The sequence below is a fragment of the Cebus imitator genome, unplaced genomic scaffold (assembly GCF_001604975.1).
Source record: "Cebus imitator isolate Cc_AM_T3 unplaced genomic scaffold, Cebus_imitator-1.0 Scaffold512, whole genome shotgun sequence".
Lineage (NCBI taxonomy): Eukaryota > Metazoa > Chordata > Mammalia > Primates > Cebidae > Cebus > Cebus imitator.
Genome location: NW_016107827.1, coordinates 819,118 through 842,171, shown reverse-complemented (window position 1 = coordinate 842,171; position 23,054 = coordinate 819,118). Strand labels below are relative to the sequence as shown.

At 43.2% G+C, this 23,054-nt stretch overlaps 1 long non-coding RNA gene across 5 annotated transcripts in view; it reads left to right on the top strand.

Annotated features, from left to right (window-relative positions):
• Positions 1–23,054, top strand: part of LOC108292900 — a 42,676-nt gene that overhangs the window by 7,547 nt on the left and 12,075 nt on the right. For 2 of the 5 annotated variants that reach the window (XR_005197649.1, XR_001820472.2), the window contains exons 2-4: positions 11,334–11,947; positions 16,921–17,063; positions 18,722–18,966. This is a non-coding gene — a long non-coding RNA (uncharacterized LOC108292900). Of the gene's footprint in view, positions 1–11,333; positions 11,948–16,920; positions 17,064–18,721 lie in introns of all 5 variants that reach the window. The other 3 variants (XR_005197651.1, XR_005197648.1, XR_005197650.1) reach the window with 3 other exon arrangements.

The window sequence follows — 23,054 nt, the reverse complement described above, 5'->3', positions numbered from 1 at the left end:
AAAAAAAAAAAAAAAAAAATCCATTCATCATTCAGTTCAGATAGTGCTGCAATAAGAAGACAGTTGCTTACACATCTGTAGCAAAGACATCAGCCGTTATTTTCATGGTGTTGTGGTCTTTGGGCCGGGAGCCCCACCTCCGACAGCATCTGTGCTTTGCTTCAAACTTGAATAAACGTTATCTGCACCTTTACATGGGCATCTGTCAAAATCTGTATTTGTATTATTTCGGCCAAAAGCAATACAACTTTTCTCATGAACTCCTAACTCATCAGTAGAGAATCTCTGAGAAAATTGCCATTATTTCTGAAGTCTCATCTGGACGAAACGTTACCCTCAATCCTCTTATAAGCAAGCCTTCTTCATGAGACAAATATCATACCCATGAAGGTAAAATCCTGTGTGCATTGTGGTTTTGGAGTGAGGACACTCTTGGCAGGAACCTGTGTGTGCCATGGCTCAAGCTGAAAGGCTGATCATGACATAGTGTGGATGCCATCTTAACTCCTGCTGCAATTAAGAGCCCTTTATCTGAATTCCTCTTGATAAGAAGTAGTTACTTCATCACTCTTCCTCACACTAGTTGAAGAAATAATACTTCTGTTACACTTAGCAGCTATTATATGCTGGTTTATGTGGACTTTCATGACATCTTTGCTATTAAATGAACAATTGTGTACTGAACAAAAATTATATAGAATTTCAAAAGAGATTTTGGAATCTGTAAAATAGTATGAAATGGGTATTCTGAAGTGCATATCAGATCTAAGATAAAGAACTCAATGGTTGGGCTTAACAACTTGCTGAACACAGAAAGGGGCAGGATTAATAAGCTGGAGACAGGTCAATAGAAGATATCCAAGCTGAAGCATAGAGAGGAACTTGCAGAGACATGTGCACATTCCATGAAAAACACAAATTACCAAAGCTGACAAAATAATACCAAAAAAATACGTAAATAGCTTGATTCGTATTAGAACCTGACATGAATACACAAGCCTGAAAATACAGATTGATCACTTCTATGAGCATGCCTGAAAACTTCCTAAACACTAGCTAATCAAATCTACCAGGACAGATGATACATGGAGATGGCATGCTTACTCCATAAATACAAAATGCCAAGGATTCAAAGGGCTTTGACCTTTGAAGAGCCAATCATGGCAGATCCCCATATTGTTAATAACATGGTCATATAATCTTCTCCATAGATACAAAATAGCCTTTGATTATTCATAAATCTCCAGTGCCGTTGTAAAAAAAAACTCCAGAAAGGTTGTAGAAGCTTCTTAATCTGAAAAAGAGGCTCTACAGTAACCCCCACAGCACACATTCTAGTTCCAGGCATGCCGCCCATTCTCTCAGTGGCCCCCTTCAGAGCAGCCTTTCTCTGGGAACTATGGATGAAAAGGGTGCAAGGACAAGCACGGCCCAGTGGTGTCTCCTGCCTCATGGACCAGCTGGCAAAGAAATTTAAGATGTGGACAGGGAAAACATTATTTTCACCAGTGTTTAATGCAAAACAAATTTTATAATAGAAATGTTTCATAAAATATATAAATATCCAAATATTTTCATGTGCATTATCATAGACATCTGATGAAGACTGAAACTTAGCAACTTGTTTTTAAAAAATAAGTGTCCTGAAGGTCTTTGAAATATTCATACCTTTAAATTCAGTAATTCTACTTCTAAAAATTACCATAAAATCCATACAAGTACAAATATTAATACACCAAGATCTTTAAATCATGTTATTTGAATACTAAAATCCTGGGAAAAATACATTAACTATAAATGATGGCATGATGAAATGGTGATCTATGGCTGTCAAATAAAAAACAAATCCTGACTTAGATAAGGGGAGATTTCACTTGAGAAGACACTGCAGCAAGATGGGGAAGTCACTGCAAGGGAAAAAGCTTCCACCCCAGGACCTGGAACCACTCAAATGCTGGGCAGCGAACACTGTTCTTGCATGGGGAGGGGTGAACAGGGCTGGGAGCACCGAGGGGGTGGGATGAAAGCCACCTGGGGTTTTTTGAGTGGCCCTCTTCTCCTGCTGATGGCTCAAGCTCAGTCCTCACTCTGTCTCTCTCCCTTTCTCTCCCTTTCCATTTCTGCCACAGTGTGGATGCCGGTAAGGCAGGCATGATCATTTAATCAGAAAGATTGGACACGCTGCACAGCTGGACCCCAAAAATAGGGGTCAAGGGGAAGAGGCCCTGCCAGGCTTCCCTATCCGGGGTACACCATGCCCTTGCAGGGAGCGGCGTGTCCCTGACCACAGCCCTGCTCAGGGTTCTGCAGGACGCACCAGCCATATCACACACTGGGAGGATGGGACAGGTTGTGTGCGCCCATGTGTGCCAACTTCTCAGAGACAAGGGCCATCTGTCATAAGCCAAAGGTCTCATGTTTGCTCTCCCATTTCATTCGTATGTGCGAGTGTTATTTTTAAAGTACATTGAACACATGTTGAAGCAGATTTCACCAATTAAACCACTTTCCTATGTACAATTTTCTTTATTTAACATTTACAATTAACTTACTCTATTTAAATTTAATTTTATTTAATTATTTTGAGTAAAAACTATAAGCAGAAAATAGCAAAAAATTAGTTCATATATAAATGACAAAATAGACAAATTTTTAACATAAAAATTTCATTTTAGGTTTAACATACTTTTTCAAATTACAACTATGACTTTCATTGATTTCATTTGATGTGTGTGTGGTCAAGTTAGAACTGTTAGCACCAAGCCACTTAGGAACAGTGAAATCCAAGATGTTTTAGTTCTTAAGAACTAATGCAATTGGAATCACTATGAATATCATTATTCTTTTTCATATTAAGAACTCATGAAATTGCTCAGGGTTTGTTAAGTGTGACTTGCCATGTTCCATATTTTTGTCTAAAATGAAAGCTGTTTAATGTAGTTCAATAAAGATATTTTACATTTAATTGTAGGGATTATGGCACTTAGAAATGATGTTGAATCACTTCCTTTCCTATGCCATGCTGCTGCATAGAACATATACATTAATTTTCTTCTAAATTAGTTTTTAATAATTTATTTTGAATTTAAAATTAAGATAGTTTCATAAGCATTAAAACATGTAAATTCCTGCACTGTTAGTGTAATTGCTAAAATCATTTGCAGGTAGAATAGTCGGGGTGTTCATAAAAGCAGATTTTCATATCCTTTGATTTTGAATGGAAAGAGTTATCATGAAGTATTAGAAAAATTACCCCAGACTGTGAAAGGTAGAATTTTAAAAACAATATTTAAATGTGTATTTCTTTTTGGCATTGTTTCAGCAGATATTCAACAATAAAAATCTAGCAGGGTGGGGACCGTAGTCATGTTGACCACTATTCATTAAAGTCTTCCCAGTGAGATGATGTCATTCTAATAGACAGAGGCAGAGATTCTTCAGGAAAATCAAAGGGTGAGTAGCGGATAGACTGATGCTTACTCTTCTTACGCCTACATGCCCTTCGCTCCTCTGACCTCCCTCTGTCACCGTCTTCATGGGGAGCCTCTTGAGGATTTGGAACCTGACCTGCTGCATCTGCAGCCAGCCCCCTTACATGGCTCTTCCCTCCTGCAGGTTGTGACAATGGATCCCCAGCTACTTCTTGGTTTATTCTCATCCACCACAGGCTCTACACTAACCCTGGATTTCTAAGTCACTTCTTGACAATCCTGTGGGATCCAGGAGCAAAGACAGAGGAGAATTAGGGAAATAGGCAGGCAGGTATTCTCAGATCTTAAGGAGCAGATTCATGAATAATGTCACAATGACCACACTGGGGTGTGTGTACCCCTGTACCATGCAAGATGATCTTTCGGAATGTTGGACTAATACATTGCACATTTATCTGTATTTATTTCAGCTTCTTAAGTAGGAAATAAGTTTATTCACATTTGATAAACACATTTACAGACTTAAAAAAAAAAAAACTTTAAGTTCCAGGATACATGTGCAGAACGTGCAGGTTTGTTACATAGGTATACGTGTGCCATGGTGGTTTGCTGCACCTACTGACTCATCCTCTAAGTTCACTCTCCTAGCCTCCCACCCCCCAACAGGCCCCTCCTTGTGTCCATGTGTTCTAATTGTTCAACTCCCACTTATGAGTGACAGCATGCAATATTTGGTTTTCTGTTCCTCTGTTTGTTTGCTGAGGATGATGGTGTGCAGCTTCATCCACGTCCCTGCAAAGGACATGATCTCATTCCTTTTTATGTCTGCATAATATTCCATGGTGTATCTATATATCACATTTTCTTTACCCAATCTCTCATTGATGGGCATTTCGGTTGGTTCCAAGTCTTTGCTATTGTAAATAGTGCTGCAGTAAACATATGTGTGCATGTGTCTTTATAGTAGAATGATTTATAATCCTTTGGGTATATGCCCAGGAATGGGATGGCTGAATCAAATGGCATCTCTGGTTCTAGATCTTTGAGGAATTGCCACACTGTCTTCCACAATGATTTAACTTGACATTCCCACCAACAGTGTAAAAGTGTTCCTATTTCTCCACAGCCTCGCCACCATCTGTTGTTTCTTGACTTTTTAATAATCACTACTCTGACTGGCATGAGATGGTATCTCTTTGTGGTTTTGATTTGAATTTCTCTAATGGTCAGCAGTGTTGAGCATTTTTCTCATATGTTTTTTGGCCACATAAATGTCTTCTTTTGAGAAGTGCCTGTTCATATTGTTTGCCCATATTTTGATGTTTTTTTTTTTTTCTTTTGTACGTTTGTTTAAGTTTCTTGTAGATTCTGGATATTAGACCCTTGTCAAATGGGTAGATTGCAAAAATTGTCTCCCATTCTGTAGGTTGTCTGTTCACTCTGAAAATAATTTTTTTTTTCTTTTCTTGTACGGAAGCTCTTTAGTTTAATTAAATCTCATTTGTCAATTTTGGCTTTAGTTGCAATTGCTTTGACATTTTTGTCATGACGTATTTGCCCATGCCTATGTCCTGAATGGTATTGCCTTGGTGTTTTTCTAGGGTTTTTATGGTTTAGGGTTTTACATTTAAGTCTTTAATTCATCTTAATTTTTATATAAGGTGTAAGGAAAGGGTTTAGTCTCAGTTTTCTGCGTATGGCTGGCCAGCTCTCCCAGCACCATTTATTAAATAGGAGATCCTTTCCCCATTGTTGTTTTTGTCAGGTTTGTTGAAGATCAGATGGTTGTAGATGCGTGGTATTATTTCTGAAGGCCGTTCTGTTCCATTGGTCTGTATGTCCGTTTTGGTACCAGTACCATGCTGTTTTGGTTACTGTAGCCTTGTACTATAGTTTGAAGTCAGGTAGCATGATTCCTTCAGCTTTGTTCTTTTTGCTTAGAATTGTCTTGGCTATATAGTCTCTTTAGTTCTATATGAAATTTAAAGTAGTGTTTCTTATTCTGTGAAGAATGTCAATAGTAATTTGATGGGAATAGCATTGAATCTATAAATTACTTTGGGCAGTATATTAATGCCATTTTGATGATATTAATTCCTCCTATCCAGGAAGATGGAATGTTTTTCCATTTTGTTTGTGTCCTCTCTCATTTCTTTGAGCTATGGTTTATAGTTCTCCTTGAAGAGGTCCTTCACATCCCTTGTTAGCTGTATTCCTAGGTATTTTATTCTCTTTGTAGAAATTGTGAGTTTGCTCATGATTTGATTCTCTGCTTGTCTATTGTCGGTGTAAAGGAATGCTTGTGATTTTTGCACACTGATTTTGTATCCTGAGACTGCTGAAGTTGCTTATCAGCTTAAGACGCCTTTGGGCTAAGATGATGAGGTTTTCTAAATATAGAATCATTTCATCTGCAAACAAAGACAATTCAAATTCCTCTCTTCATATTTGCACACCCTTGATTTCTTTCTCTTGCCTGATTGCCCTGGCCAGAACTTCCAATACTATGTTGAACAGGAGTGGTGAGAGAGGGCATCCTTGTCTTGTGCTGGTTTTCAAAAGGAATGCTTCCAGCTTTTTCCCATTCAATATAATATTGGCTGTGGGTTTTTCATAAATAAGTCTTATTATTTTGAGATATGTTCTATCAATTGATACCTAGTTTATTGAGAGTTTTTAACAGGAAGGGATGTTGAATTTTATCAAAGGCATTTTCTGCATCTACTGAGATAATCGTGTGTGTGGTTTTTGTTTTTTTTGGGGGGGGTTCTATTTATGTGATGGATTACATTTATTGATTTGTGTATGTTGAACCAGTCTTGCATCCCAAGGATGAAGCCAACTTGATTGTGGTGGATAAGCTTTTTGATGTGCTGCTAGATTCGATTTACCAGTGTTTTATTGAGGATTTTCACATCGATGTTCATCAAGGATATTGGCCTGAAGTTTTCTTTTTTTGTTGTGTCACTTCCCAGTTTTGGTATCAGGATGATGCTAGTTTCATTGGCTTCATAAAATGGGTTAGGGAGGAGTCCCTCCTTTTCAATTGTTTGGAATAGTTTCAGAAGGAAGGTACCAGCTGCTCTTTTGTGTCTCTGGTAGAATTCGCTTGTGAATCCATCTGATCCTGGGATTTTTTTGGTTGGTAGGCTATTAATTACTGCCTCAATTTCAGAACTTGTTATTGGTCTATTCAGGGATTTGACTTCTTCCTGATTTAGTCTTGGGAGGGTGTATGTGTCCAAGAATTTATCCATTTCTTCTAGATTTTCTAGTTTATTTGCGTAGAGGTGTTTATAGTATTATCTGATGGTAGTTTGTATTTCTATGGGGTCAGTGGTGATATCCCTTTCACCATTTTTTATTGTGTACAGACTACTTTTTATTAACCTATGAAGCAAAGAGGTAATGCCTTAGCTGAAAAAAAAAAAAAAAAAAAAAACTATCCTCAATAGAAAATAACTTTTTAAATAAAGATGATGCATTATGGGAACTGTGTAAGAATGACCTTGGTCTATGGGCTGTTTTGATTGGAATATATATCTATATATATATATATATCTATATATATATATTCACCACATATGAACTTGAAATACAGCATCTTTCATAGGCAAGCTATTGTAGCAAAAACATATAAGAAACACATAAAAATTTTGTGGCAGATGATAGCATTATAGAGGTAATATGTTTTATATTTCTTAAAAGACTTCTAAAGGGTGATAGCCTCCTGTAGTCCTTTACAATAATAAAGCATCTACCATGAGAATCTTCTGTATCTCACATTGGTTCACAGCCACTTTGTGGCAAAATAATTAAATTATTGAAACTAAAGATGACCAAGACTTTTGTTGTTGTTAAAATTAATATTTAAGTTATCAGGTATTTTTAAATAAATAATCTACCTCTCAGAATAAAAGCAACATTCTAAAAATAGTGAAGAGAATGAATCCTTTCTAAAGTTTACACTTTGGAGATAGCTTATTAAAAATGAATGTTTCTGAGGTTCCAATAATTTTATTGCCAGAAACAATCATATGTGGCCTTGATAAAACTTTTGTATCTGCCTCATAAATCATTAAAACCAAAGTTTCACAGCCAGTTAGAGTCTTTTCACAAAAAAGTTGTTAGATATATTTTGAATTCACTTGCTAAAATATGACATAAAAATATAAATTATTTGAAATGTGATTTATTTGCATAAAAATGGACTGATTCAAGGAAAGATAGGAACAAAATCAAATTTCAACAAAAACTGGAATTGGTAGTTGATCTTAAAAAATAAATACCTTGGTTTAGAAAGTACATCACACACAGCTTCAGCTTTCATGGGGCCTTACACAATTTAAAACTGTATATGTGCTTTAACATAACTGTCACAGAACCAATAACAAAAAAACTGAACATAGAATTAGCACTGACTTGTTCTATCGAAGCACAAGTTTTGAGCCAATAGCTATCAAATAATTTATTATATTCACACACTTTTCTCTCATTAGAAGCATCAGCTCTACCAACATTTCAGCAAAAACAAGCCTGTGACAGTCGCAAATATATGTAAATAAGTATCATAAATCTGTTTCAGTTGTCTCGTAATTTACAAGCTCTTCTCTGTGTGTGTGTGTGTGCGTGTGTGTGTGTTGAGAAAGAGTTTTTTGCTTTTGTTGCCCAGGCTAGAGTGCAATGGCACGATCCTTGCTCACTGCAACCTCTGCCTCAAGGGTTCAAAAGATTCTTCTGCCTCAGCCTCCTGAGTAGCTGGGATTACAGACGAACACCACCATACCCGGCTAATTTTGTATTTTTAGTAGAGACAGGGTTTCTCCATGTTGGTCAAGCTGGTCTCGAACTCCTGACTTCAGGTGATCCGCCCGCCTTGGCCTCCCAAAGTGCTGGGATTACAGGTGTGAGCCACCATGCTCGGCCTTGTGTGTGTTTTATAAAGTAGCTGTTGTTTGGGTGGCAGGTATGGCCCAAAACACACAGGCATGTATTTAGAACATCCCTCTTCCCTTACTTGTGAATATAAACATCAGCCCTCAGTTCTGACCTTGTGTGAAATAAGAATTCTCCTTCTTTTCTAAGGTATCAGAAGTTGACAATGTGGCCACGTAGCTCTCTGGGGGAGCCTGAGGCTCCTATCACATCACAGATTGGTGTGCAGAGCGTCATTGTGGAGAGAAGAGGGGGACCCTTATCCTCTTTTCCCCACAACGTGCTCCCCACACAAGGCTGCATCTTCTGGTTGGCCTTTGGGAAGGAACAGCTGTGCTTTCTGGGTGACAGAGTTTGTAGAACATTAGAAATCTTACAGACAAGTGTTACCTTATAGCTCACTTCAGAGCCTCTTGCAATGCAGTTTTCTAAGTAGAGATAACACAGGCTGAAGAGGCTCCCTCACATCCTAGGGCGCTGCTTTATTACTGATGTGACCTAACACTTTTATCCACCAATAGAAATATTGTTTTCTAGACATTTATTTGTTATTTTCCTGGAAGAGAAGCAGTGGGCGTAGAGACTGGTGTTCCTTTCTCATATGCACCCTGACTTTTCATAGACACCTGGCATTGCAATTTCTATAAAGAATGCACCAAGATTAAATCACTGAACCAAAATAGCCTCCAAATTTAGGTTCCAAATTTGCCTTCTTCCCTCTGCCCATAACCATGCTTGGAAAGCTTCTAAGGAGAATTCCCTCCCTTCTGGATGGGTGTGTCCGTTTAATAACATAATTGTTTTATGTCAATGAAAAGAACTTCACTGGACCATCACACGTAATGGATAAACCAAAAATATTTTACTGTGAAATAATTCACAGGTATTAATTTTTATTGCAATAAATTTGTACACTTCCTTTTAAGGAAATTGACCTAACACACTCCTTCATGAAAGAATTCCTGGATGATCCTGGCTCTTCCTGCACAGACACTCACTATGCTGTCTCGTGTATGAGAATTTGTCATTCTCAGATGACTCCAGGAGTTGTTTTTACTATGGCAGGGGCAAGAGAACAGAATTAGAAACAGGGTCCGAGATTCCAGCCAATGAAGGAAGGTTCACTTAACTTACTGCCTTTTAGGTTTCTAAGCAGTTCTTTTGCAACTCTAAATGTTTCATAGGGTCAGGAAGCTACTGGGGGCTGAGGGGACTTGCTGTGTGTGGTTTGGGGAAGAGCAGTAAGGCCAGGGAGACCCGCAGCTGGGCCAGTGAGCACAGGGAGACCCGCAGCCCGGCCCGTGAGCACAGGGAGACCCATAGCCCAGCTTGGATTGTTACAGATGTTTTAAGTTTAATTTTAATGAATTTCCATGTTCACTGAGTCAGAGATTCTGGCAATGAGGGTCAGAACAAACTCACCCTCTGCAAGGTGCTAGAGAGGGCGGTGGTCAAGGAGGAGCTTGGTTTGTGAGAAGTTCCTGTTGGCTCCTATTCAGTGTTGGCTGCTGATCTAAAAAGACGCTTGTGAATGGGAAAGTCATTCTACAGAAGGATTTTGCTAAGTTTCCACTAAAAGTAAACATCCCATCTGTGATACGCTAATTTATTTTTATTCCCCTGTAGAATCACATCCATTTGTGTAATTAAGGTCAAGTGAAAGGACTTTATGAGGGCTCAGACGTCTGCAGTGCTAGGCATAAAAACATCGAATTAGAATTCATGCAGGTGTTTGGAAACATGTTGAATGGGCCCACACGTGAAGCCCCGGGTTTGATCCTGGGGGTTGGTGTGGAAGCCAGATGAGCCTCCAATCTCACAGGCCCAAGCAGATGATGGGGGTGCCCATCAGAGCATCAGCAACTCAGTGTGATGTGGGTGGGCAGGATGTGTGGGGGAGTCCCACAGGAGGGAGAAGCCTGCTGTGCAGAGAACGGCGTGGGAAGGCCTCAGCAGGGGTTGTGAGGGTGGGGCCGGCAGGCTGTCGGGACAGTGGAGCCCAGAGGGCCAGGGTGGAGGCTGGGGCTTCCGAGTGGAGAGGAGGGGTGTGGTCAGAGTGGGAAAGTGGACACCCGGGCTGTGCTGAGGAAACAAACTCTGGGCAGGAGCAGGGACCACCTTGTGTGTCCACACCAAAGAAAGAAAACCGCCGACCCAGGAATGGCGCAGGCCAGCATGTGGGGAGGTCAGGTGGGGAGACTGAGGCAGGGCTGGAGAGCTTGCTGTGGGCCAGAGGGCAGGGGCTTCAGTAGGGCAGCCCGGGGATGGTGGAAAGGGCCCTGAAAGAATGAAAACAGCAGGAAAAGAAGATGGGGCTCTGCAGATGTGAGTACCTTGGGAGCCAGGGCAAAGGGCTCCTTAAGTTATTCAACCTTCTCAGCAGGTGCTCAGCCTGGTACTTTCATTGTGATGAAACCCTGTTAACTCCATCCCAATCTTTAAGTTGCTGTTTTCTTGTTGCTGTTGAGGGATGATTTGCAAGTTTTTTTCTCAGTTATATAAGGTCTTTAAGAATTTTTTTTAATAGAAAAGGAATTACCCTCTTCAAATGCCAGACCCTAAAGGGGCCTGTTGTGATTTGTAGCAGAGGCTTGTTAAAAACAGCAAGACAGAGTTCATTCCAGCTACTGGCTCAGGGCTGCGAGACAAAAGTGCAGGTGTGGGCTCAGCTGAGCACAGCAAGTACCTCCGGGGACAAACAGCCAGAGACGCTGAAGAGTCCGGGATGTGGGTGCAGCTGGGGGGTCTTGCTAACCTGGGCTCAGCAGCCGAGAACTGGGCAACGGCAGGACGAGGTGAGGAGGCGCCTGTCTGCAGCTGGTGAAGAACGGAGTCCACGTCAGGTTGGAGGCATTTGTGGGTAAAGCGACCTCAAAGGAAGTCATCAAAGTTTACCCATTTCAAATATTGCAAATAAAAATGGACAAAAACTTGGTAGTAAAGTATATTTTCCTTTTCTCTATGTAGAAGGAAAATACATTTGATGTTGTGTTCACTCCGGCTACGGCATCCTGAAAGGAAAATAAAAGCCCAGGACCCGCATCGACTCTGCTGAGGAAGGAATGAAGCTGGAAGCTGAGCCCTGCAAGCAGCCACCTTTCCTTTTGCTCCTAAGCAGAGAGTGACAGATAGAAGGCAGCACGTCTCCACAGGCTGCTCTATGTCCACCTGTCCCATGGGAAGAGCAGAGTTGCGGAGCAGGAGATGAATGCATGGTTGACGGTTCTGCTGCCTGTCCTTTCCTCTTGCCAAATGTGGATGAACACACCCTCCCTCTTTCCCCTCTAGCCCCACTTTCCCCTTCAAATATCGACACCTTCAGCATCATCTTTGGAGAAAGGTACACACCATGGACTGTTTTTGTGATTCTGTGTTATTTTTCTCCTGAGCGTGTGCTGAACACTGGCAAAAAAAACTTCTAAATTGATTGAGACCCATCGGCAATACTTTTTGGTTTACGACAGGAGTTGGGGTGAGACTCCACCACATTTGCACCATGCAGAGCTGGAAGCGGGAGGAAAGACTGAATCTTGCCTGGAGGCTTTGGCCCTGAAGGTTCAATTCTGGATGATCCTTTACAGGTAGATTTCAAGGGGAAAACCAAAGCATCAGAATGTATCCTTATGAAGAATTATTTTTAAGCCTGAATCTTGGAGATAAAAATATGTTTTCCTCAACAACACAGAGTCAGCTGAAAGGGAAGCATTGCTTTCCTGAGCTGGACAAGCCCTGTCGGGGTTAGCCCTGACAAATCTGTATGGGTCTGCGGTAACCTCAGTTCTTGACCCCTCAGAAGAAAGACTGACTGAGGCGCATAGGCAGAAGCGGAGACTGGGGCAGGTTTTAGTGGAGGAGAGAAAGTGTATTAAAAAGCCTAGAGCAGGAACAAAAGAAAGTCCACTTGGAAGAGAGCCAAGTGGGCAGCTTGAGCGAGTTAAATGTGTGGTTTGACCTTTGACGTGGGCTTATATCCACTGGCATGCTTTTAGCGGCTTGTGTCTCTTCTCCCTTGATTCTTCCCGTGGGATGGGCTGTCCGCACATACAGTGGCCTGCCAGCCCTTGGGAGGGGCCACATACACAGTAAGTTTACTGAAGCTGCATGCCTGCTTGCTGGAGGCCTTCTTCCCACACCAGCTGAGTATTCCTGGAAGGTCCTGGACCAGCGAAACTCCCCATTTCGCCTCTTAGTGCGCATGCTTGAGCCCACTCCCCCAGCTCCTGAGATCTTATCAGGAAGCTGCTGATCCAGTTTCAGGTGTTTTCTCTCCATTGGGAAACTATTCCCTGGTGCCAGCTGTGACCTGTGATTTTAGAGAGCGGTTAACAACCTCCTGCCCATCACCCGATAGTTGCCTGAACTTCCTGACCAGGGGGCTCTCACGTCTGCCTGACTTCCTGCTATAGCATTTCCCCGCTCAAGAATCCAAGACCCCAGTTTTTGGGGAAAATGGATGAAGGTCAGTCTTCTGTAACTGCTTCTTGCTGACAAAGGGGCAGTGGTGGCGGTTCTGTGGGTCATAGCCTCTTGCTTCTGTCAGGGAAGGAGGGTGACTCTTTGGATTGGTGAAAGCTGTGTCCAGCCAGGTCTAACGGAGACAGAGCAAGATTCCAACTCTGTGGTGTTACACTGATGGGCAGTCTAAGGGTCCTCTGTAGAAGGGTGGCTCTTGAATCTTGAGAGAGCAGCATCCCTTAGGGGGTCATCTGAAGTTTGATGGCCTGGGCATCCCTAGTAGAAGGAGCCACAGTTTTGAAAGCCTGCTCACCACCGCATTTCCAGAGGCAGTGGACTCCCACCGGAACTCTGGAAAAGAGGGTTTTATGAATTAATATGCTCAGTTCTGACCCAGAGTGAGGCAAGCTGTCCTGCAAAAGCTTATTAGATTTTCATTCTGATTAAAGGAAAAAATTATTCAAAGTTATATTCACCATGCTTATTCTGTATTTGTTATATTATAAATTTAATAGTCTCTTGTGAACTTGTAGGGATAGAATCACAATACTAATTCCCTGGGAAATTATGTTATAGCTTCCAAGCAACTACTAATCAATTAATAATTCAACGAAGATTTACTGTGCAGCTTCTGCATGCCAGCCATTAGCATGGAGCTAGATGGGGAAGGGCAGGCAAGGGCTGAAGGCCTGAGTTTATGTTCTGTGGCTGAGGAGAGCAGTGAGTGAGTAAACAGGAGAGGTCACAATTTAGAATAAGAAGAGATGCTTTGCTGAACATAAATGAGAGGCAGAGGATGTGGATAGCCAGGGGATGATAGAAACGTGAAAGATGACAAAACTCGTCAAAGACTTGAAAGGAAACTCTTGGTTAAATAAAGAACCAGATAATGCAATGTTCACAATCACCTTCGCCTAGAAATAAATTTTCAGGATGTTTTGGAAGCCCCGTTGCCCGGCACAAAGCACTACTTTGATCTAATCAATACTGGAGAGGCTGGGCAGGCACGGGGGCGGCGCCCAGGATGGAAGCTGGGGTCCGAGTGTTCCCAGGAAGCCACTGGGAGGATGTGAAGCTGGGTTTGTTCCCAGCCCACCTGGCCTCGCTGGTTTGTCTCCAGGTGCCTGTACCAGGGAGTGCTCTGCAGCGAGTGTGGGTGGTAAGACTGGGGAAGGCCCCATCCCCTATTGAAGGGACAAGCCCAGCCTGCAGGCCACTGAGCCACAGCCACGCATGGGCACCTGCACCCCGTCACCACACTCCCTCTGTGGGTCCACCCAGCATCTGCTCTGGAGCCGTCACGTCACAGGGCCACCCTCCCTCCCCGTGTGATGCCAGCTTTGAGTGAGGATTGCAAGGAGCCCTCTTCACAATTCTGTGACTGGTGAACAAGCTGAAGTCAGCCTTTTCCATAACAAAAGAGAAAACATGGGCATCAGGTGGCTGAGGCCAGTTATTAGCTGAACATACAAATTGACATGATTTTCAAAGCAAACGCATCTGTCTTTTCTAATATTTTCTCTGTGTTTTAGAGGTGTGGCTGGCGTGTTTATATGGTGTGTGGCGATGAATGCTTTCCCTGACAGTACAGGAGAGGGCTGCTTCTCATTCCCACTGAACTAGAACCTGGCGCTGTAAAGGCAGTGAGCCGAGGGCGCACACAGCCTTAGACTCCAGCCCAGGCTTCGTCCTTTCCTCCCTTGAAACTGTGACTGGGATCCCAAAGCCTCAGTGAGTCTTGTGGTACAATGAGGATACCATTTTCCAGTCAGAGTGGTCGAGAGGGCAAAATGAAATACGGAATCTGAACTGCTTGGTGTAGAAGCGGGAGACGCTCCATGTCCATCCTTCATCTTTGCCAGGCTTGCGGCTCTCCACTGTGGCACGCCAGATGGCCAGATGCTCTAGACACCTGCTCTACCCCTTCCCTTTCTACATCCTCACAGCTGTTCCCTGTTTGTGTTCGGAGGCCACAAGAGGTTCTGTGCTTGCTCTAAGCTTTCAGCCATTCTGATGACTTCATGAAGAAGAGACAGGAATGGCCACAGCTGTGTTAGGGACCCGGAAGCCATATGACCAACCCAACCGCATGCGCTGTATGACTGACACAGGCACCTCCCATGTGAAGATTTTAGCGGGAAACGTGCCGTGAGTACTTCACTTGGAATATTGAGCATGGCATTGAAGACTACGTGCAGAGATGTGACAATAAGGAATACATACATTAAACTAATGTATCTGCAGCCATTAGTCGTCATCAGACTATTGTGGAGAGGACGCATTTCTAAGGTACAGGTTGCCATGAGTCTCTGAGACCATGAGACTGGCCTGTGCCGGCTCAACAGAGGGATGACCGTCCCTCCCTACTCGGCTGGTGGTGCCTGTGGACTTGCTTCCATGGCCTCTGTCATAGTCCACATAGTTCAGGGCAAGTAGCCAGGGAAGGCCTCCGTGGGCCCGTGACAGTTTTACAGCTCCCCTTCCCCCACTGAGGGCCAAACAGCAGCCACAAAGAGCCTCTGACTCCTCCGTCTCAAGGTCTGCTTTCTGCAAAGGAGAGTTTCTAACAGGAGTCTTCAAAAGCCACTGGAGTTTTGCTTTTTGTAATGATAGTCACATTCAAAGGACGATTCCACACTAAGAAGCGAGGTGCCTGGAGGCAGCCGTTTCAAAGAGTTGGGAATTAATGAGGTGTTCAGTGAAGGAGGCAGCTATGAATGAGGGAAAGGCAGGAACTCTGACAGCAACGGGTTCAAGAAGTTCCTGCTCCAGGCCCCCAGCCGGATGCAACTTCCCCTCTGCAAGCCTCATCTCCTCAAGCACAGAGCCCAACATCAGAGCATGGCACACGGACATCTCCATGGCTCTTGGATAAGCTCCTCCATGATGCATAGGACACCCCAGCAGGGCCTGGAATGAGCCTCAGAACGGCCTGTTCTGTCGTTCCCATATCTGAAGGCTCATTGTGCACCACGTGCTTATTCATTTGGCATTAATTGTGCACCTACTGTATGTCCAGTACTCTTCTGAGTGCAGGGCCTGCAGCAGTGAGAACCCCGGCTGTGTCCCTCATCTCAGGGACTTCCGCGTAGATGAAGGGGACACCTGGTGAGGACAAGGCCACTGACAACAGAAACATAAGGACCTGGCGGGCTGAGGCAGACATTATGGCAGAGAAGCATGGGGGTGATTGGCAGCCACTGCAGGTTCAGTCGTGGGGCTCGTCTGAGCCATCGGGTGGACAGGGACAGACAGCTGGCACCACAGGAGCGGCCTCTCAGGAATGCCTGTGAGTGCTCCGGTGGATGGAGTGGTCGATTCAGGATCCCGGGCAGAGTGTGTCTTCTCGTAGGGGCCTCAGCTGGCTTTGGTATCAGCATAATTCTGGCCTCATAAGATGAGTTAGGAAGTATCCTCTCTCCTTCAGTTTTGTGAAAGCATTTGAGGAGATGGATGTCACTTATTTAAACGTCTGTGGGATTTATCACTAAAGCCATTAGGCCCTTCCCTGGCTTTTCTTTGATGGCAAGTTTTTTTTTTTTTTTTTTTTTTTTTTTTTTTTTTTTTTTTTTTTTTTTTTTTTTTTTTTTTTTTTTTTTTTTTTTTTTTTTTTTTAATTACGAATTCAATCTTTGCACTATTTTGTTCTCTTCGTATTTTCTGTTGCTCATAATTCTGTCTTGCCAGGTCGTGTGTGTCGAGGGATCCATCCATTTCTTCGGGGCTGTCCAGGTTGCTGTCGTTGTCATTGTTCACACTGCTCGTGTGACCCTTCCTACTTCTGTGATGTTGGCTGTGAGGTCGCCTCCTTCATTTCCCATTTTATTTGTTTGAGTCTTTTCTTAGTTAGTTCAGGTAAATTTTGTTGACTGTTTATCTTCTCAGAAAGCATTCTTCATGTAGGTGGAGTATTTGTTTTTGTTTTAGTACCAAAAAAACGACAAAGAAGAGGATCATGATATGAAACCAGGGAGGCAGAGCTGGGGGAGGCCGGGATGCAGACGGGGCCAGATCTTGGGGCTTTATAATTGGGGAGAAGGATCCTAAGTCCAGTGGGAAGCCACTAAATGTTTTAATTAAGGCATGGTGTCTGATTTAGGTCTTGAAGAAAGAGTGTCTGGCTGCTCTGTGGAGACGGGACCATAAGGGGTGATGCCCAAGAGGAATGGCTACCACCCAGGTGGATGTGGCCTGGGTGGGGTGAGAGGTGCAGATGGAGAGAGATCCTACTTGTGGGAGGAGGTGAGGATGGAGAGAGATCACACATGTGGGGGGAGGTGAGGATGGAGAGAGATCACGCATAGTGGGGAGGTGAGGATAGAGAGAGATCACGCATGGTGGGGAGGTGAGGATGGAGAGAGATCACACATGTGGGGGTGGTGAGGGTGGAGAGAGATCACACATTGGGGGGAGGTGAGGGTGGAGAGAGATTAAGCATGTGGAGGGAGGTGAGGGTGAAGAGAGATCACACATGTGGGGGGAGGTGAGGGTGGAGAGAGATCACACATGTGGGGAGAGGTGAGGATGGAGAGAGATCATTCGTTGGCCTTTTAGCATCCTCTGAGCACACATCCTCTTGGTCCCCTGGCCCACTCTGGAATCTCAGGGCTCATGTGGCAGGAGAGAGGCATCCAGGTCTCTGCTCTCCAGAATCCCTAGGGCCTCTGGACCTGGGTCATCAGACGTCTTCCACTGACAGCCCTTTGAATGGATTTAAAATCTGTTAAAACATGATGGGGTTATTTTTAATGGTGAGAAATCAAAGGGGATTGTACAGCTATACACATGTGTGTCCGTGCATGCATTAGTGTGTGTCCATGCATGGATCACATCTTATGTGTACGTGTGTGCATGTGTGTTTCATCTGTATGTATGGATGTGCATCACGTGCGCATGTGTGTCATGCATGGTATGCATGTGTGTCCTGTCTATGCATGAATGTGCGTGTGTGTCGTTTATGTGTGACGTGTGTGTGTCTTGGTGTCTTGCACGTGTGTGTATGCATGAATGTGCATCGTGAGTGCATGTGTCATGAAAGTATGCATGTGTGTGTCTTTCATGTGTGTATGCATGAATGTGCATCTTGTCATTTACATGTGTGCCCATGTGTGTGTCTTTTGTGTGCGTATGCATGAATGTGCATGTTATGTGTGTCATTTATTTCTGTGGTGTGTGTGTGTGTTTGTCTTTCATATGTGTGTATGCATGATTGTGCATGTTGTGTGTCATTTATGTGTGTGCTGTGTGTCTTGCATGTGTATGCATGAATGTGCATGTTGTGTGTGTCATTTACGTGTGTGCCGTGTGCATGTTTTTGTCTTTCATGTGTGTATGCATGAATGCATGTTGTGTGTCATTTATGTGTGTGTCTTGTGTGTGTGCATGCATGAATGCATCACGTGTGCATGTGTGCATCATGTAGGTGTGTGCACATGTGTACATTTGTGTGTTTTCTGCTTATGTGTGTGCACGGATGTGCATCGTGTGTATGTGTGTGTGTGTTTATGAAAAATGAGGTTTTCGTCCCCACAAAACTGTGTCATCCCTCTTAAGTCTGCAGCACACCCAGCAGACATTTCTCCTGTGGCAGAGGGTGTGTGGTGCACAGGTCCTTCCCTGGGTTCCTTCCACGGTAGGGCTTCGTCCTTGGGCTAATATTACAATAACAAGAAAAGCCACATTTCAGTTTGGACAACAATGCTTCAAGGTGGAGCAGCGCACAGTCTGACTACTTACAGGTGTGGCAATGTCTGGGAGGAGTTCTGGCTGCGTTTGTGTACGGGACAGGAGCACAGACACAAGGTCGAATGCCATGTATCTGCCTCTGTGAACGTCCTCGTCTGCACCAACAATCTGTCAAATAATCCTCCTGCCTTGCCCAATATCCCTTCCTTATGCAGGGAAGGTCAACCTCGGGTGGAGAATCCCCAGGGCCCTGGCATCTCTGCCCTTTGATATGGAGCTAAGGGAACTCTGTAGGAGGCGGCAGTTTGGACCCAGCTGCTGCACAGGGTCCAGCCAACCAGACCAGACCGGAGGTCTCACACCACTGAGGAGGAGCCAGGATCTTTATGTGACTGCCAGAGACATCAGGAGAAAGCCCACAGAAGCCGAATCTCCAAACAGGCTGGTCCTAGCTGGCATGGTAAGGAGGTTGCTCTGCTTCAACCTTTTTACAGGAAAAGTGACCAGACCCACCGGGGTCTTTCACTGGAGACGGTCGTCTGCTCTACTGCTTGTCTCTTTTACCCCCTATGTTGTGTTTCCCACCTCCTCTTCTGTCTATAAAATCACAGCCTCCTTCACTTGGCTCAGTGGAATGTGCATTCTCAATACTAATCAAGATCTTTGACCTGAACTTGTTGTAATTTTGTCTTTTGGCAATGGCAACGGGAGGCTCCATGTCCTGGCCTCATGGCCTTGTCCTTCTCTTCTTTGCTTTCTACTCTCCTACTGTACCTCAAGGGGGCTCTTAATTACGTGTGTGGACATCTGAGTCCAGTTCTCCAATCCAGCCACCCTGGAGCAGCCGTCTGGCTGGCCCAGCTTCCTGTAAGCCCTAGGCTGGGCACGTATCTCCTGTCCTTGGTGCCTGCCCGCTTGACAGCAAACCGAGAATGACATGGACAGGCAGGCAGGGTGCAGCCCACACACCTGGGCCAAGTCTGCGGCTGACTGCACCCTCCTTCTTGCCATGCGTATCCCAGAGGCCAGGTTTCTGCTCTGTCTTGGCCACGGGAAGGTCACACACTTCTCTAAAGTTCAGTTTTTCCGCCTGAAAAGGAGGCAGTCAATCATTCCTAAGTTTCCTCTAGGCTCTTGCAATCTATGACATCCACTAATTCTAGGACAGATCCCAGTAATTGACTTCAACCAAAGAATTAAAACAATAGACAAAAATGAGACCTTGACTCACATAATTAAAGGTTATGTTTAATTAGAACAGGAAAATTAACGCATGCATCAAGGTTTGAGGTCCAAATTTTGGGCCATATTGCCATAGGAAAATTGAGAGCAGGCTGATAAAGACAGTCCCAGCTTTGGGCATGAAGAATCCCTTTTGTTCAAGATCTAAACACCACCTGCCTGAGCTGAATCAGTGATTTAGCCTTGAAGTCAATACTTGAAATAGAAAATTGGTATTTCTTCTCTCCTCCAGCCAACTCTTTGACAGAGACATTACTGAGCCATGACATGCTTCAAAGAGGGTTGAAATGAATGATCGGATACTTCCAGTTATAATAATTTAATCCTAATAACATGATAAACAAAAGTTTGGAAATCCACATTAGAAATGAACATTCTTTAAACATAAAAAGCCAAATGTGTACATTATTTATTTCAAGAAACCATATGTATAAATGTTTAATTTTTAATCTCATTGCATTTGGTGTTTGAGAATTTACTCATCAATATAGTTCACATAATAGGTTAAAATATTCTTTTAATTAGAAATGACGATGGGAGCCTATAAAATGGTCACACGCTTTGAACAAAAATCTAGATTATTTTACATAATAAAGATAATAAAATCATTCAAATTACAAGAGAAAAAAGCACCTGAGATTATTACAGTAAAGACGGTGTCTGGGTTCCACGTGTGACTCTGAATGTTATATTCACTGGGATGCCACCAAGATGTGTTAAAGCTGAACTCATCATCACCTCCTACCTCTGGGCTTAGATTCCCCTTGTCAAGTCCTCCTTTCTCCACATGAACCCAGGAAATTCCCATCCCACTGACTGTGGAATGTCTGCAGGAACACCAGACTTTGCCAAGACAACTAAAACATTTAGATGAAATCGGGGAGAAAAGCCGTGCATTTGCAAGGAAGGCAGGTCTCATGCTTTAAGACCTTGAGACAATACAACTCAGAAAAGTGATGGTCTTATCAGTGTTGTCTTTCTACTGAGGCATTTAAAAAATGTGTAAGCTCTGTGAGTCAAGAAGCTAAGAAACCAAAGAGAACAGAGCTGTAAATCAGGCTGGCTTCTGGGCAGTGCTGGAGGTAGAATTGAGACCAGGATTTCTGAAGAGTGAGGAGCCCCAGGGATCTCCTAAGCTCCTTCAGGAGACCCTGGAAGCCTTGTGCCTGGCGGGAGGAGCAGGATAGTCAGAGCTTCCTACAAGTCACACGCCAGCCTCCAGGTAACTGAAATCTCCACTTTGGATGTAACATATGGCCCAGTTATTGGCATTAACATTGGTCATTTAAATGCAGCTTTATACGTACACGAAATAGGATAACACCATGGATAATTTTACCACAATGATGGAATCCATATAAAAGAAGCAAATAAAAATTCTAGAATTGAGGAGACAGTCGCTGTAATGAAGAGCTCACAGGATGTAAACACCGGAGTGAGCAGAGTAAAGGAGAATCAGTGCACTAAAACTTATGTCATTAGAAAATATTTAAGCTGAAGAACAGAGAGCCAAAAAATGCAACCCTGATATGAAAGGGATACTGGACCTAATAAAATGTCTAACATGCATGCAGTTGGATTGGTTAAAAACCAAAGGATGTCAGTAAACATTCTAATTCAAGCATAACACAGAGGAAAAAAATGAAAAAAAGATAAAGAGCAACGCCATGTCAGCTGTGCAAGGAGCAGAATCGAAAGCTGGAACACACGGGCAGCGTGAGCCCCAGAAGAAAAGGATAACAAATCAAAATGGCTGAAATAGACGTAGAAAATAACCTAACTTGATCAGAAACAGTGAATCTCAGCTCCTGGAAGCACAGCAAGCCCTCAGAGCCAGAGGCTGAAAGCTGAAGATAAGCTGGACCCAGGAGCAGCCTGATAAGAAGGCGATTTGTTACCCACTGGGGAACAATGATACAACAGACTAATGATGCTTTGCCACAAAAGTAATGCAATCCAGAAGAAAATGTCACCAAAAACAAAAAGATTTTCAACTGACAAACTTAAAAAAATTATCTTTCAAAGATGAAGGGCAAATAAAAACATTTTAAGCTGAATTAAAGCTGGATGAGTTTGTTTTCCAGCAGATCCATACTTCAAAAAATGCTGAAGATTCTTCAGGCTGAAGAGAAATTACACCAGGTGAAAAACAGTGTCATAAGATAATGAAGAATACTAGAGAAAGTATATATGAAAATAAATAAAAACAATTATTTTCCTTCTTTGGTTAAATTCTTCAAAATTAATTGGTTATTTCAAACAAAAGTAGAAAAGATAATGTGTTTTATAACAATTTAAATGTGAGGCAACACTTGCAGATAGCAGGGAAGACAAGTAGATTTACAGTAACATGAGGTAATTTTACTGTAGATGAAGTCATACAATATTATATCAGTAGACCATAAAAATAAAAATGGCAAGAGGAAACACTGAAAAAAATGCAGTCAGAAAGTCAATAAAAGGACAAAATGCATGATAAAAATTCACTAATTTATGCTGAAATAAAACAAAAATAAAAAGGACAAGAAAAGAGGACAAATAAAAGGGTATGTCACAGTGGAGCCCTTGATTCGCAGGCATAGCGTTGGGGACGTGAGGCTGCAGGTGACTCGGGCACAGCATTGGTGAGGCTACAGGTAACTCACGGGTATAGCGTTGGTGAGGCTGCAGGTGATGGGTACAGCGTTGGTGAGGCTGCAGGTGATCCTTAGGGCTCATGATGTTCTTCAAAATGAGATTTATGCAGTAGACAGACCAGACCCTGGTCACATTTTCATGACTGTATAATCCCTTCCTTTGAGTGTGGTTGGGACCAATAACTTGTTTCTAACCAAAATAAAATGGCAGCAGTGATGGGAGTGACTCTCATCATTACATTATTCATTATAGCTCTGTCTTGCTCGCATTCACCAGAAAGACTGTCTTTCCATTGCTGCCTTGAAGAAGCGAGTTGCCTCATCATGAGAGGTCTCTGGAGGGGCCAGTGGCAAGGACCTGCAGGGGACCTGTATTTGCCAGCTGAGAGGAGCCCCCAGCTGACATCCACAACAGAGCAGACCCTCAGTCCTCCAACTACAAGGATATGAATTCAGCCAACAACAGGAAGGAGCTTGGAAGCAGACCTTTCCCTTCCCCGGTTCAGCATCTGATGAGCCCACAGCCTTGGCCAACCCTGAGCACAGGACACAGCTAAGATGAACTCGACTTTTGACCTACAGAAATTGAAATAATAGAAGTGTTATGTTGAGTTTCAAAGTTTTTGGTAATGTGTTATGCAGCAATAAAAATCTAGTATGTCCAAAAAAA